Here is a 16,352-nt window from a genome sequence, read left to right as displayed (position 1 = left end):
TTTGTCTCCCATATAGCCATTCACATTGTGCCAAGTGCATAAGTGAAACGCGGCGTTTCACTTGAACGCGTGTTAGTTTAAATGAGCGAGGTTCGATCCTCCGCTCTGAATATTTCTCACATTAGGCCTTTAGCATTTTTCATCCATATGTTCACCATGTATCACATGCCATTCCATGTTTTGTTTTATTTTCTTTCTCATTCAAAAAATGATAACTCACTCAATTTTAATTCAAATTTCATGATTCTTTTTTTGATGTTCTCCTTATCATGTCCTTGATTTTCTGGTGATTTTTAATAATATTGTGCATGGATGGTTTTTAAAAATGCTTAGGGTTTTCTTTGACATGTCATTTTGTGCACCATTCTCACTCTTTTGATCATAAAATGATGATTTCTCCCCTGTTTGAGAATTTGCATGAAGATACTTATGAATGTTGAGAATGCTTGTGAATTTTCCTGGAATTTTTGAATGCATTTCCTATTTGTTTGATAATTTCTCCCCTGTTTGACCAAATGTGGACTTCTTGTGAGACATGATTTTATTTGACTTGTGAAATTCTTGTGGTTTATTGGATGGACTTGAAATTTGGCATGTGTATTATAGACATCTTGAAGTTTGCCATGGCTTTGATTTCATTCATTTATCATGCGTGGTCTCTGTTTTATGATTGCTTGAAGTGGATGTATGTTTTGATGCCTTGTATGAGCTTGTATGAGCTTATGTTGACTTTTTGAATTTCATTGACTTGCTTCCCTTGGTCCAAATGAGATGAAATTTGGTGTGTAGGTCATGTTATGAATGCTGTTTGATCATGTTTTTTTTTGTGATTTATTGAAATGTTTGTGATTTGATTTGAGTTGAGCCATTCTGTTTGGTCCTTTGAGGTTCTAAATTACATGTTTTGTGCTCTTTCCTTCATGAAATGATAATGATGAATGATATGAATTTGAAACCACTTGGATTTGTTTTTTAATTGCTTGATCTTGACTTTTGATAAGTTTCATGTTCTGTTTTGACTTTTTGATATCATTTTGACCCTAGTCTTGTACTAGTGGTCTTGTGCTCTCACATTTGACATTTGTTTCAGGTTATAAGCACAATTTGCTTATGCTTGATGATGTGCCTTCAATTGGAGTTGGCTTGTTGCTTGTTTATGACTAACTTGGAATTTGTTTTTTAGGTTTTGAAACTTGAGTTTGTGCCTTGTGGCTTGCACCTTTGTGCATTGACTGTTGTTTGACTGTATAGTTAACTGTTGACCATTGTCTGTCTGCTTTTTGGTTGAGCTGAGTACTGATTATATTGGATTGATTTCAGGTACCTTAGTTGCTATAGTTCCTTTGTGAACTTGATTGTGCTTTGCTTGCTAGCTTGAGTTTTGAGGTATAATGATCTCTTCTCCATGTAGTCTGGAAGACCTGGCCTGTTACTTGGCCAGGCACCTGTCTGAAGTCCTCCTTAAGAGGAAATGTTTGTGCTTGTTTATTTTTGTCCCCAAGCAGGAAAAGACCTTTGTTAAGGCAATTGGAAGACACAAGAGGTGTGTAGTCCACCTCCTGCTATTCTGTTGAGTCGTCCCTTGGCTCACATCACATGTTGATGCGTTATGGACATTAACCCAAGATCAGTTGAGTCAGTGTCACAAGTGTAGAAGGGTTCCCACTTTCTGGACCCACACTTCATTGTCTGAAGCTCTCCCTGGCCAGGGATAAGAGCTGTGAAGTCTAATCTTCACTCACCTTTCATCAGCTTCACCTTGACTCTCAATGTCAAGGTTAAGAGCTAACCTCACCCTGATACAGTCGGCTTGCTCTTGCAGCCTAACCTTTGTTTGAGCCCCACTTGGTGTGTATATAGTGTGTGCTATCTGTGATTGTTTGCTTTTGCATGTGCTTAGGTTTAGCTTGCTCCCTGTGCAAGTTAGCTAGAAACCTTGACTTAGGGATAATTTTGCATGATAACATCTAGGCTCGAGTCGTAGTCTCCCTAGTTGTGTCTCCCTCTGTTATCTGTTTAGGCTAGCCCTGTGTCCCTTCGTAGGGGAACTACGTCGCCCTGATCCTCATACCAGATGAGGTACGTAGGCAGGAGATGAGCAGATCTCTCCGGGCGCCTCTTTTTGTTTTGTCTTTGTGTGTGTCAGGAGTTGATGTAAGACCAGCGATTGGCATTCCGTATCCTTTTGTTGTATGCTTGGAGTCCGGTATATGTCCATCAAGTGGCATCTGGTTTCCAGTGTGGGTGTGTTTGGTTCGGAAGCTGATGTAAGTCCAGCGATTGGCATTCGGGTTCCATGTTTGCCCGTGTTTTTGTGTGGAGTTTGACGTAAGCCCAGCGATTGGCAGTCGATTTCCTGTGTTGTTTTGTTTGTGTGCGTGAGCCGAGCTACGGATGCTCTGATTCTTCTTTGTCCGAGAAGATACGTATGCATAGGATGCGACATCCTAGCGAGCATGTGTTTTCCCCAGTCCGAACTACTTCGACTCTGATGTCTATGCTTGATAGACTAAGTAGGCCCAGGATGCGATATCCTACCGAGTCAGTCTTGTGTGTTCTCTTGTGTCTCTTTCAGCCAGTGTTTGATGTTTATGAGCAGTGTTTTTAGCAACCATTTTCCTTCCTATTGTGCGTGGATCCCGTCGAGTACGACGGATGCGTAGGGGTGCTAATACCTTCCCTTCGCATAACCGACTCCCGATCCCATTCTCTTTGGTCACGAGACCATGCTTTTTCCAGGTTTACTCTGAGCGTTTCCTTTCCCTCTTTTGGGATAAATAACGCACGGTGGCGGCTCTGTTGTTCTTGTTTTCCCGCCGGTTTTTCGCGTAATGCGACAACAGTCATACCGGATGGATGTGCGTAATGTCATCATGAGTTGTGGAGAGTTCCGTAACGTGCCACTTGTAGGGACTAAGGGTTGCATCAATTACAATCCGGTTATTTCTCTTCGCCAGTTGAGGTTTGTGATAAATGGAAGACCACTTGATACTGAGATGGCTGAAAGTGTGTATTTTGAGAAGCGAAGTGACCCTGCTAGATTGGAGCAGATAGGAAGAGCTTGGAAGACCATTGGTGTCAAGGATGGAGCTGTCCTGGGGAAGAAGTTTGCCATTCTTATGCCTGACTACACCGAGTGGGTCAAGAAGAGAGTGGAAACTTTGTTGTTGCCCTATAATAGGATGAAGCCTTTGCAAGTGCAACCACCTTTGATCCTTGCTGAGAGTGTACATGCTGAGTAGTAAAAGCAAGCCCTGATGGAGAATCGCCGGTTGAAAGAGAAGGAGCAAGATACCCAGATGGAGTTGTACAAAGCCAAAGCTGATAAGTTGAACTTGGCTCATCAACTCAGAGACGTGCAGGGTGTAGATACTAGTGGAGTAAAGAGCAAGAAGAGATCTTATGAAGAGATGGAGAACTTGCTGAATGCAGAACACCGGGAGTGCTTGAGGTTGCAGAGAGCTGAAGCCAGTTATCAGAAGAAGATAAGAGACTTGGAGAAGCAACTTAGAGACAAAGACATCCAACTGAAGAAGGAAGTTGACTTGAGACATGCATCAGAGAGCCAACTTGGAAGAGAAGTTGTGGAGCTCAGAAGACAACTGAAGGGGAAGCTCACTCCCTGCCAGAATGTTCAGAGTGTGACCTGTTGATAGACCAGTGCCACTACCTGAAGACTCTCATTCCTGGAAGCCATTTGTCTTAGCTTGTATCTCTGTTGTTTATGTTTTGAATCACCTCCAGGCTTGTTGGATGGGATTCATTTGTTGTACTCTGATTATTTGGATCTTTGTTGACATTGTTGTATGATCCCTGTTGCTCTTATCTATAGATGAGGTTGTTGGGGTTTCACCTTGTGCTCACTATCTTGTGTATGTTGCTTCCTTGTTGTGTATTGCAGGTTGCCATTTCTTGAAGATGAATTAGGCTCTTTGAATACCTGGGAAATGAACGTATCATGTGCATCATATGCATCATTAGCATCATACACATATCATCTTGCATTACAGGTGTTCTTGCTCGAGACTTCTCACTCTGGTTCCTGTGTCAGGCAGGATTGCTGATCAACGTCCGCATCGCTACGCAACCCGACTGAATCATCAGAGGAGTATGGACCAAGTTCAGGCAGAGTTGGCTGAGATGAGGGCTAACATGGCTCAGTTCATGACTATGATGCAAGGCATCGTTCAAGGGCAAGAGGAGCTGCGTTCCTTAGCCCAGAGACAGGAAGTTGTGATTCCGCCGTCCAACCGTGCTTCACCAGTGGGTGTACCCGTTCATGACAATGTTGTTGCTGCTGCTCCCGTCAATGATTACGCCGTAGGGGATGAATTGAGGGGTATCAGAATCAACGGACAGCCTCTTGCTGCAGAGACTGTTAATGCTAGAGCTACCCGGGCTCCGATTCGTCATCCTGCTCTGCTGGTTGACAGGTAGGAGGATATGTTCACTCTGCTCAGTGAAGACGATGATGTAGTGAGAGTTGAAGAGAGGGATCGGAAAGTTGATGCCCTTGCTGAGAAAATCCGAGCTACGGAATGTCAGAACTCCCTTGGGTTTGATGTGACCAATATGGGCCTGGTGGAAGGTTTGAGGATCCCCTACAAATTCAAAGCACCCTCATTTGATAAATACAACGATACTTCTTGCCCTCGTACCCACGTGCAGGCGTACTACCGGAAAATCTCTGCTTATACCGACGACGAGAAAATGTGGATGTACTTCTTCCAGGATAGCCTGTCTGGGCTTCCTTGGATTGGTACATGGAGTTTAAGAGAGATTCTATCCGATGCTGGACAGATTTGGGTGAGGCCTTCTTGAGGCAGTATAAACATAACATGGACATGGCGCCGAGCCGGACTCAGTTGCAGAGTCTTTGTCAAAAATCTGGAGAGAGCTTCAAGGAGTACGCCCAGAGGTGGCGTGAATTGGCCGCAAGAGTACAACCCCCTATGCTGGAAAGGGAACTGACTGATATGTTCATTGGGACATTACAAGGTGTATTCATGGACCGGATGGGGAGTTGCCCATTCGGTAGTTTCTCTGACGTCGTAATATGTGGTGAGAGGACAGAAAGTTTGATCAAAACTGGAAAAATTCAGGATGCTAGTTCCTCATCTTCCAAGAAGCCGTTTGCTGGGGCACCTCGCCGGAAAGAGGGTGAAACCAGTGCTGTGCAACACGGTAGAAGACATGTAAATAGAAATCAGTATCGCCAGGTTGCTGCTGTGACTATCCCAGCACCTCAACCTCGTCAACAGCAACAATAGAGGGTTCAATAACCGCCACAACAACAACAACAGCAACGTCCGTATCAGCCTAGACAGAGGATGCCTGGTCGACGTTTTGACCCTTTGCCGATGACCTATGCTGAGTTGCTACCTGAGTTGCTCAGATTGGGATTCATGGACTTGCGTACTATGGCACCGTTGACAAAAATACCACCTGGGTATGACGCCAATGTACGTTGTGATTTCCACTCTGGTGCACCGGGGCACCATATTGAGAACTGTCGGGCTTTTCATCATAAGGTCCAGGACCTAATTGACGCTAAAACTATCAATTTTGCTCCTGTGCCGAATGTTGTAAATAACCCTATGCCACCGCATGGTGCACACAAAGTTAACAATGTTGAGGATGGTAAAGCTGAAGACTTGGTAGTCAGTGTTGAGGATGTCCAGACATCGTTGTTTATTGTGAAGGACCGTCTATTGAATGGGGGCGTATTCCCGGGCTGTTATGAGGGCTCTGTAGACTGTGCCGGGTCAGCAAATGGTTGTGAACAGTTGAGGGCTGGTATACAAAATTTTATTGACGAGGGTTGTTTGCAGTTCAGTCGGGCTGTTAAAGATCGTGGGGTGGTGTCAACCGTCACCATTTACTTCAAGCCGTCCGAGGGACGTGGTCAGAGGATTGTTAGTGCGCCTACAGCTAGTGGTACTCCTGTTACCATTTCCGCTCCTGTAACCGTCAGTGCTCCAACTACAATCGTTGCTTCGGGCAGAAGGGCTGTTGACAGTAGGGTTGTGCCCTGGAAATATGATAACGCTTATCGCAGCAACCGAAGGGCTGAGAGTCAGACTAGGCCGGTGAATCAGTCTCCTATGACTATTGGTGTGCCTAGTAGAACATCTGTGATTGCAAGCCCATTAGTGGACAATGTTGGAGGACCCGGAGGGTTTACCAGAAGTGGTCGTTTGTTTGCTCCATAACCTCTGAGAGATACCAATGCTGAGGCTCTCGCCAAAGCTAAGGGTAAACAGGCGGCGGTTGATGAAGAACCAGCTCAGAAGGAGGCGCCTGAGAGTTCGTTTGAGAAAGACGTGGAGGAGTTCATGAAGATAATCAAGAAGAGCGACTACAAGATTGTAGATCAATTGAATCAGACTCCATCCAAGATTTCTATCCTCTCATTGCTTCTGTGCTCTGAGGCACACCGTAATGCCTTGTTGAAGATGCTGAATCTGGCTTACGTACCTCAAGAGATATCTGTCAACCAACTGAAGGGTGTGATTGCTAACGTGAGTACCAAGCATGGTTTGGGGTTCACAGATTTGGACCTGACGCCTGAAGGACGTAACCATAACAAGGCCTTGCATATCACCATGGAGTGCAAGGGGGCAGTGTTGTCTCACGTCTTGGTAGACACTGGCTCTTCTTTGAATGTGCTGCCTAAGAAGATTCTGGGTAAGATTGATGTTGAAGGGGTTGTGCTCACTCCGAGTGATCTGATTGTGCGTGCATTTGATGGATCCAAACGGTTTGTTTTTGGTGAAGTCACCTTGCCAGTGAAGATCGGCCCAGAGGTTTTTGACATTATCTTCTATGTGATGGACATCCAACCAGCATACAGTTGTTTATTGGGGCGTCCTTGGATTCACGCAGCTGGGGCGGTTTCGTCAACTCTCCACCAGAAGTTGAAGTATGTCTGGAACGGTCAGATTGTGACCGTGTGTGGTGAAGAAGATATTCTGGTGAGTCACCTATCCTCTTTCAAGTATGTAGAGGTGGATGGTGAGATCCATGAAACTTTATGCCAGGCATTTGAGACTGTTGCTCTTGAGAGGGTGGCTTTTGCTGAGCAGAAGAAGCCAAGTGCCTCAATTGCATCGTATAAGCAGGCGGTAGAAGTTCTCAACTCTGGTAACGCTGAAGGCTGGGGAAAGATGGTGGATTTGCCTGTTAAAGAGGATAAGTTTGGTATTGGCTATCAACCTTTGCAGGCGGAGCAGGGTGTGCAGACAGGTCCGAGTACCTTTACCAGCGCTGGGCTGATGAATCACGGTGATGTCTTTGCGGCCAGTGGTGAAGACAGTGACAGTGAGTGTGGTCTGGACAACTGGGTTCGCCCGTGTGCACCAGGGGAGTCGATCAACAACTGGACAGCAGAAGATGTGGTCCAAGTTACTCTTCAAACAGAATAATTTTCTTTTGTTTTTCATTTTGCACCAAAACCCTACGTTCTGCCCAAGGCGTAGTGGTTCATTGTTGGGCCTCATCATGTTTTACAATGATATCATTAATAAAGGACGTTTTGCAAACAATTTTGTGATCCCTGTCTTTCTATTTTTGTTTTCATTTTTTCAAAATAAAAATAAAAATGGCAATGTTTTTGTTTTTGTGACTTTCTTGAACTCTTTTTTCTAAAACAAAGCATTAAACATGCAGAATCGATCTTACGGATCCCACTATGAATAATTCTGTTATGGCTCAGTATGATTTCAATAATCCCATCTACCAAGCTGAAGAGGAGAGTGAGGAAGACTGTGAACTCCCTAAAGAATTGGTCAGATTGTTGAAGCAAGAGGAGAGGGTCATCCAACCTTATCAGGAGGAGTTGGAGATTATCAACCTAGGTGCTGAGGATGCTAGAAGAGATATTAAGATCGGGGCTGCTTTGAAGGAAGATGTCAAGAGAAGGTTGATTGAGATGCTGAGAGAATATGTTGATATATTCTCCTGGTCGTATCAAGATATGCCTGGGTTGGATACCGATATCGTGGTGCATAGACTACCTCTCAGAGAAGAGTGTCCTTCAGTCAAGCAGAAGCTTCGCAGAACGAGTCCTGATATGGCCGTTAAGATCAAGGAAGAGGTTCAGAAGCAGTTTGATGCGGGTTTCTTGTCAGTGACGACTTATCCCCCATGGGTGGCCAACATCGTTTCCGTGCCGAAGAAGGATGGCAAAGTCAGAATGTGTGTCGATTACCGGGATTTGAACAGGGCGAGTCCGAAAGATGATTTCCCATTACCTCACATTGATGTATTGGTTGATAATACGGCTCAATCCTCGGTTTTCTCTTTCATGGACAGTTTCTCTGGTTATAATCAGATTAAGATGGCGCCAGAGGACATGGAAAAGACGACATTCATTACACCTTAGGGCATGTTCTGCTATAAGGTGATGCCATTTGGGCTGAAGAATACCGGTGCTACCTATGAGAGGGCTATGACGACTCTCTTTCATGACATGATGCACAAAGAGATTGAAGTGTACGTGGATGATATGATTGCGAAGTCGCTGACAGAAGAGGAGCACCTGGTCAATTTGCAGAAGTTGTTTGACCGACTGAGAAAGTTCAAACTGAGGCTGAATCCAAACAAGTGTACGTTTGGTGTGAGATCCGGGAAGCTGTTAGGCTTCATTGTCAGTGAGAAAGGGATTGAGGTTGATCCAGCAAAAGTCAAAGCTATACAAGAAATGCCTGAACCGAAAACAGAAAAGCAGGTTCGTGGGTTTTTAGGGAGATTGAACTACATTGCTAGGTTTGTATCTCACCTAACTGCCACGTGTGAACCAATATTCAAATTGCTAAGAAAGAATCAAGCAATCAGGTGGAATGATGATTGTCAGAAAGCTTTTGACAAGATAAAAGAGTATTTACAGAAACCTCCAATTCCTGGGAGGCCCCTGATAATGTACCTGTCAGTGACTGAGAACTCGATGGGGTGTGTATTGGGACAGCATGACGAGTCTGGTCGAAAAGAGCATGCCATATACTACCTTAGCAAAAAGTTTACCGACTGTGAAATCAAATATTCACAGCTTGAGAAAACATGATGTGCTTTGGCCTGGGCTGCTCACCGACTGAGGCAGTATATGTTGAACCATACTACCTTGTTGATTTCTAAGATGGATCCAGTGAAATACATCTTTGAGAAGCCGACTCTCACCGGACGTGTTGCTCGTTGGCAAATGATCTTAATAGAATATGATATCCAGTACACGTCGCAGAAGGCCATCAAAGGTAGTATTCTGTCAGACTACCTCGCCGAGCAACCGATTGATGATTATCAGCCGATGATGTTTGAATTCCCTGATGAAGACATCATGTATCTTAAGATGAAAGATTGTGAAGAGCCTCTTATCGAGGAAGGACCGGATCCTGATGACAAGTGGACATTGATGTTTGATGGGGCTGTGAATGTGAACGGTAACGGTGTAGGGGGGTGCTTATTAATCCAAAAGGTGCTCATATACCTTTTTCTGCCAGATTGACTTTTGACGTCACCAACAATGAGGCTGAGTATGAGGCTTGTTTCATGGGGATAGAAGAAGCCATTGATCTGAGGATCAAAACTCTTGACGTATATGGAGATTCCGCTCTAGTGATTAACCAGGTCAATGGAGATTGGAATACCAATCAGCCGCATTTGATTCCTTACAGAGATTACACCAGAAGAATACTGACGTTCTTCAAGAAGGTGAAGTTGTATCATGTTCCCCGTGATGAGAATCAGATGGCTGATGCCTTGGCTACTTTGTCTTCTATGATCAAAGTTCATTGGTGGAATCATATGCCACATGTTGCGGTAAATCGACTCGAGAGGCCTGCGTATGTGTTTGCAGCCGAGTCTGTTGTTGATGAGAAGCCGTGGTACTATGATATCAAGAACTTCCTCAAGAGCCAGGAGTATCCTGAAGGTGCGTCGAAAAATGACAAGAAAAACCTGAGAAGGCTAGCTGGAAGCTTTTATTTGAATCAGGATGATGTGTTGTACAAGAGGAATTTTGACATGGTTCTGCTCAGATGCGTGGAGAGACACGAAACAAACATGTTGATGCAGGAAGTGCATGAAGGATCGTTTGGTACCCATGCTGGTGGTCATGCAATGTCCAAGAAATTGTTGAGAGCCGGTTATTATTGGATGACTATGGAATCCGATTGTTTCAAGTACGCTCGGAAGTGCCATAAATGTCAGATCTATGCTGATAAGGTGCATGTACCACCAAGCCCTCTGAATGTCATGAATTCGCCTTGGCCGTTCGCGATGTAGGGCATTGATATGATTGGGAAGATTGAGCCTATTGCTTCTAACGGACATTGCTTCATCCTGGTTGCGATTGATTACTTCACCAAGTGGGTGGAAGCAGCTTTCTATGCTAATGTTACCAAACAAGTGGTTGCCCGGTTCATTAAGAAGGAAATCATCTGTCGTTATGGAGTTCCTGAGAGGATCATCACTAATAATGGTTCGAATCTCAATAACAAGATGATGAAAGAGCTTTGTAAATATTTCAAGATTGAACATCACAATTCTTCTTCTTACAGACCGAAGATGAATGGTGTTGTAGAGGCGGCAAACAAGAACATCAAGAAGATTGTGCAGAAGATGGTCGTGACATACAAAGATTGGCATGAGATGTTGCCTTTCGCTTTGCATGGGTACCGTACCTCAGTACGTACGTCGACCGGGGCAACCCCTTACTCACTTGTGTATGGTATGGAAGCGGTCCTACCTGTGGAAGTAGAGATTCCTTCTCTGAGAGTCTTGTTGGATGTCAAGCTTGACGAAGCCGAGTGTATTCGAACAAGGTTTAACGAGTTAAGCCTTATCGAAGAGAGACGGCTAGTAGCTGCGTGCCATGGGCAGTTGTATCAGAGAAGGAAGAAGAGAGCCTTCGATCAGAAAGTGCGTCCTCGAAGCTATCAAACTGGTGATCTAGTTTTGTGCGCAATTACCTCTTTCTAGGAATTGCTTCCCGATGTACTTGCCTTTTCAGGCCCCTTTTCAATCAATAAAAGTAGTTATTCAGATAAATTTCTCTCTTGTTTTTATTTTTACTGTTTTGTTTGCAAAAACGTCCGAATTTTTGATAAACATTGCATATAAAAACATGAAGGCTGAACAATAACGTGCAGAAAGATAAAACATTTGAAAATCATTTTAAATGTTGAGGACACTTGAGCGTATCTTGTCCATGCAACCCCTGGGGCATGTCGTGCTGTTTTGCAGGTTGTTACCTTTTATTCCTGGCTGAAGCAGTTAAGCCATGGTTGATTCCACAGCAGTGTGAGAGGATGGGGATGTTCCCCAGCAGATGAAGCAAGTTCGAAATTTGTCTCTCCAGCATATATTCAAGGTCAGGAATTCCCCAGTCGGATTGAGGATGATTCCTCAGCAGGCTTGGAAGTGGCTGTTTCCCCAAGCAGGTCTGAAGGCTGTCAAAACTATTTTTCTCCCCTGCAGAGACGTCTGTGGATAGTGCCTTTTATCCCCAGCAGAGCTAAAGATTGTTAAGTCCCCAGCTAGTCTGAAAGATGGCATTTCCCCACAGAGCTAGAGATTGTTAATCCCCACCGGATTGGAAGGATGCTGTATCCCCAGCGGAGGTGTCAGTAGAGTGGTTTTATCCCCAGCAGTCTGGCTTGAAGTACTGCTATCCCCAGCGTGGTCGTGAACGCTTGTCCCTGGCAGGGTCGTGGATGTCTATCCCCAGCGTGGTCTGGTATTTTTTTTCCCCCAACAGAGTTATGCTTTTCCTCAGCAGAGTGGTGAATGCCTGTCCCCATCAGGGTTGTGATGTGTTCCCCTAGCAGAGGTTTGTGTCGATGGTTTCCCCCGGCAGGTTCCCCGAGTGGATCAGGTCCGGAAAATTATCTTCAGCAGAGTTTATCTTACTTGTGGATTGGATGGGTTGTCCCCAGCGAGGTCGCTTTGGTTGTTTCCCTAGCAGAGTCCCCGAGTGGATTGGGATTTAGCTTTTCCCCAGCAGCGGTGCTATTCTCCAGCATGAGTGAGAAGTCGGTGCTACTCCCCGCAAAGTATTCCTCAGACAGAGTCTCCCCACAGAGTTGGAGTATTTGATCAGTTTGCTCCCCGGCAGGAGTTTGTCATTTGCATTTTGCATGTAGTGATCGTTGCATCCTCAAAACACGTAGCATTTCGATTCAATATGGAGCATTACGCCATAGAAAAATTCAAACATATGCATTCATGTGTTAAACCCAGTCAGACCATATCCCCGGCAGAGGCGGATCTTTTTTCAACACCTGTACAGCACGTTTGCTACAGTTGATCCTGACAGATTCAGGATTGATGACTTCCTAGAGAGGTTTATTTCTCCATCCGTCCGTGAAAGGAAAGCTTGATTCTCCCCAGTGAGATCCCCAACAAGTGTTTAGTCTTGCCCTGACATATGTAGATGTCGTCCCTGTGATACCGGTAAGTGTCATGTCAACACCCGCGTGTGTTCTTTATTTGGTGTCGGTAAACACCATTTTTTCGGTGTCGATAAACATCGAGTCCATCCCCAGTCATTCGTTAATGTCTAGTCTTCTTTGTTGATGTCGGTAAACATCATCTTTCGATGTTCGTAACATCTTTCTCCTTCCCCAGTGAAGGAGTCACCTCTCCGTTGGTGTCGATAAACGTTGAGTTTTTCCTATGCGTCCGTCGACGTCTAGGTGTATTATCCCCACAGGTCATCTGTTGATATCTGTTCACCTCTCCGTTGGTGTCGGTAAACGATGAGTTTTTCCCAAGCGTCCATTGACGTTTGGTTGTGTTAACTTTTTCCCTAGTTCACCTCTCCGTTGGTGTCGATAAGCGTTGAGTTTTTGCCTGGTCGTTCGTTGACGTCTAGTTGCACATAATATCCCAGTCATCGGTCAATGTCTGGTAATTCCCCAGCCAGAGATTCCCAGTAGAGTCGTCGGTAAACGTCCTATCGGGTTTCCGGTTGCAAGTATTTGTTTTCCTTCCCTAGTGAAGTGTTCACCTCTCCGTTGGTGTCGATAAACGTCGAGCTTCTCCCTTTCGTCCGTTGACGTCTGGTCGAGTCTTCCCCAGTCATTCGTTAATGTCTGGTCACCTCTCTGTTGGTGTCGATAAACTTCGTGCTTCTCCCTTTCGTCCGTTGACGTCTGGTCGAGTCTTCCCCAGTCATTCGTTAATGTCTATTCACCTCTCCGTTTGTGTCGATAAACGTTGAGTTTCTCCCGTTCGTCCGTTGACGTCTGGTCGAGTATTCCCATTCATCCGTTGATGTCTGGTCACCTCTCCGTTGGTGTCGATAAACGTCGAGCTTCTCCCGTTCGTCCGTTGACGTTTGGTCGAGTCTTCCCAGTCATTCATTAATGTCTGGTCACCTCTCCGTTGGTGTCGATAAACGTTGAGTTTTTCCCATTCGCCCGTTGACGTCTGGTTGTACCTTTTCCTTTGATAAAAGTCAAAATCCCCAGGAGTCGTCGGTAAACGTCTTGTCTTGTTGCTGTTGCAAATACCTTGTATTATTCCCTGCGGAGTGCAAATTTCTATGGTTCTTCGGTATTCAATCCCTGTTTACCCTGAAGGTCTGACAGCCGTTGCTCTCATCCATTCGGGTTCCCAGCTGATTGAATAGGGGCAGCTGTAGCACCTCAAATTTGCACCTCCCATTTGTATATACATTTTCATTTTAGGTCATTAACACTGCATTGTTCATTGCATAGTCCACCAAGTCATCAGTCAAGACTGGCATCAGGAGATTCAACTGTGCAAGGCAATAAGTGCATTTTCTATGGAATCAAAACCCTAGGGTTGGTATAATGAGTTCATGTGACCCAAGGATCATTTTAAAGTGATTTGGCCAAGAATTGAAGGCTCAAGGCTCATCAGTCAATGTGCAAATCATCTGAAACCCTAAAAAGTCAACAGAAGTCAACTGTCAGTTCAACTGTGGATTTGGAGGTGGGAGATGGTTAGAGATGCCTCATTCATGTGGGAACAAGTCTTATTTGACATTTCAAACATCAACATTGAAGAATTTGAAGTTAGATCAAAACTTGCCCAAAATAGCAGGTGACCTGTAATTTGAATTTGCCAAAAATGGAAAGGTTTTCAAGTCAAGATTACATCATCAAGGAAGCTTCAAATGAAATTTTGTCCAACATGAAAGTTGTAAATATTTCTCTCCCATTTCCAAAAAGTCCAAGATCAAGAATTTCTCATGTGTGGTTAAGGAGATATGATCAAATCATGGCAAAGTATGGCTTGAACTTCAAATGAGCATAACTTCTCAACCAAAACTCCAAATTGGATGGCTCTTTTTGCATTGCTCTTATTTTGAACTCTAGTTTCCAAATCTTGCATTACATGACATGCATTATCATCATGTGATCATTTGGAAATTCACTTGATTTTTGGAGGGAAATTATGGAATTTAAAAATGATGCATTATTTGAACATTTCATCACTTCCATTGGCTCCAAGACAGAATTTGAAGTGAATTTGAAGCATTCCCGTGCACTTTTCACCATGCACACCATGCATAGAGGTGAAAAACCAAATTTGCATATGCACCACATTCTTGCTAATTCCCTTAACATTTGGCTAAACTTGATTAGAAGCATGATTAGTAGGAGGTATATAACAGAAACCCTAACTGTTTTTCACTAACCACAATCACAATTTTCAGATCTAGAAAATTTCTCAAACTTTTTCTCTCAATTTTTCTGGAAATTTCTTCAAACACAAACCATTTCCATTGCTTGATCCTGGTTCCTGAAGTATCATTGAGTGGATTTGCACGTAGAATCAAGAGATTTGGTGCAGTTTTGAAGCATGCTCGAAGCTTGGAAGCATTAATGGTGGATTCAAATTCTGGTGAAATCAAGAGCAATTGAACCATAATTCTTCCTCCAATCATCCATACAAGTGTTATAGAAGAAGTTTGGAGCATTGCAAGGCTTGAATCAACACGAATTCCAAAACTGCTCTTCAAGAGGTTCCAAATCGAATCTCTTATTTCTCAAATTTATCATGTTATTGTTGTAGATCTTAGTGCGCTGATTAAACTGAGCTTTGAATCACAAATTTTCATGCAACATTGAGTGAGATATGCTTGTATAAAGTTTGGATGATGAAACTTGTTTGCTTCGATTCATACATGATTGATTGTTTCTTGATGAAATAGCTATGGATTATTGATGTATGATGAATGATGTACACGATGATATGCTTAATTTTAAGTTCTGGAAATATTGTTCTTGGATGTTCATGATGTTGCTACTGTTCATGTTGAATACGATGAGGAAGATGAAGTTTTGGATAAGGCCACGGTTTTGATTCATGTTTGCCATAGAAATCCGTTGCAGTATGTTAGTTTAGGGCTGGATCGTGATTGGTGCATGAGATTTCCCATGCGCGTTTCTGATTGGCTTTCGCCCGCGTTGACTTGTGTTGACCTGCCAGCGTTTAAATGAAACGCGGCGTTTAGTCCTTGGCGCGCCAACGTGTTTGAATTGAGACATAGCTCGATTCCGGCCGGTGCACAAAGTTCAAATGCTCATTCATAATTTCCTTTTCCCTCCTTTGCCATGTACATACTTCACCTATGTGTTTTTTTTCATTTTCTTTCAACTTCAAAAATTCATATGTAATTGAAAAATCATCCAAAAAATATGAGATTTTTTCCATTATGTTCCTCATTGTGTCTAATATTTTATCATCATTTTTTCTTAAATTGTGCCTGGACTGGAAATTATTTTGCCTAAGGATATTGAATACATGTCCATTCTTGACATTGCTTTGCCATATCATTTGTGAAATGCTGAGATTTTATCCAATGTTCATGAAATTTTGCATGCTATAACTAGACATCTTGCTTGACATTTTAGTGTTGATTTGGTATTTTTATCACTTTCCATTGCTGTTTTATGATCATGCTAAGTTAGGTGTGACAATTGGTGTCACACTTTGTGATGTTCAACTTGATTGATGAGTTTGCCATGCCAAATGAATTCCAATTGCCTTGATTTTTTGTATGATGCATTCTATAGTTGTTATGATTGCTCATGATTTTTGGTGGAAGTTTTGGAATCATTTCTGATTTAATTGAGATTTTTCATTCTGGATGGTCACATGTGAGTTTTTGGATTGCCTTGAACTTCATTCATTTGTGAAATGCTTGATTCTTATCCAATGAATGTGAAATTTTGCACACTATTTGTAGACATGTTGAGTGTTGTTTTGGCTTTGGTTTGAGGTCTTTATCATAATCCATCTCTGTTTTAGGCCTATGCTAAGTTGGTGTGACAATTGGTGTCACACATGAGCTTGTTGTGCTTGCCTTGACTTATGCTATATGA

The sequence above is a fragment of the Lathyrus oleraceus genome, chromosome 6 (genome assembly GCF_024323335.1).
Source record: "Lathyrus oleraceus cultivar Zhongwan6 chromosome 6, CAAS_Psat_ZW6_1.0, whole genome shotgun sequence".
Classification (NCBI taxonomy): Eukaryota; Viridiplantae; Streptophyta; class Magnoliopsida; order Fabales; family Fabaceae; genus Lathyrus; species Lathyrus oleraceus.
Note: the sequence above shows the minus strand (reverse complement) of the source record.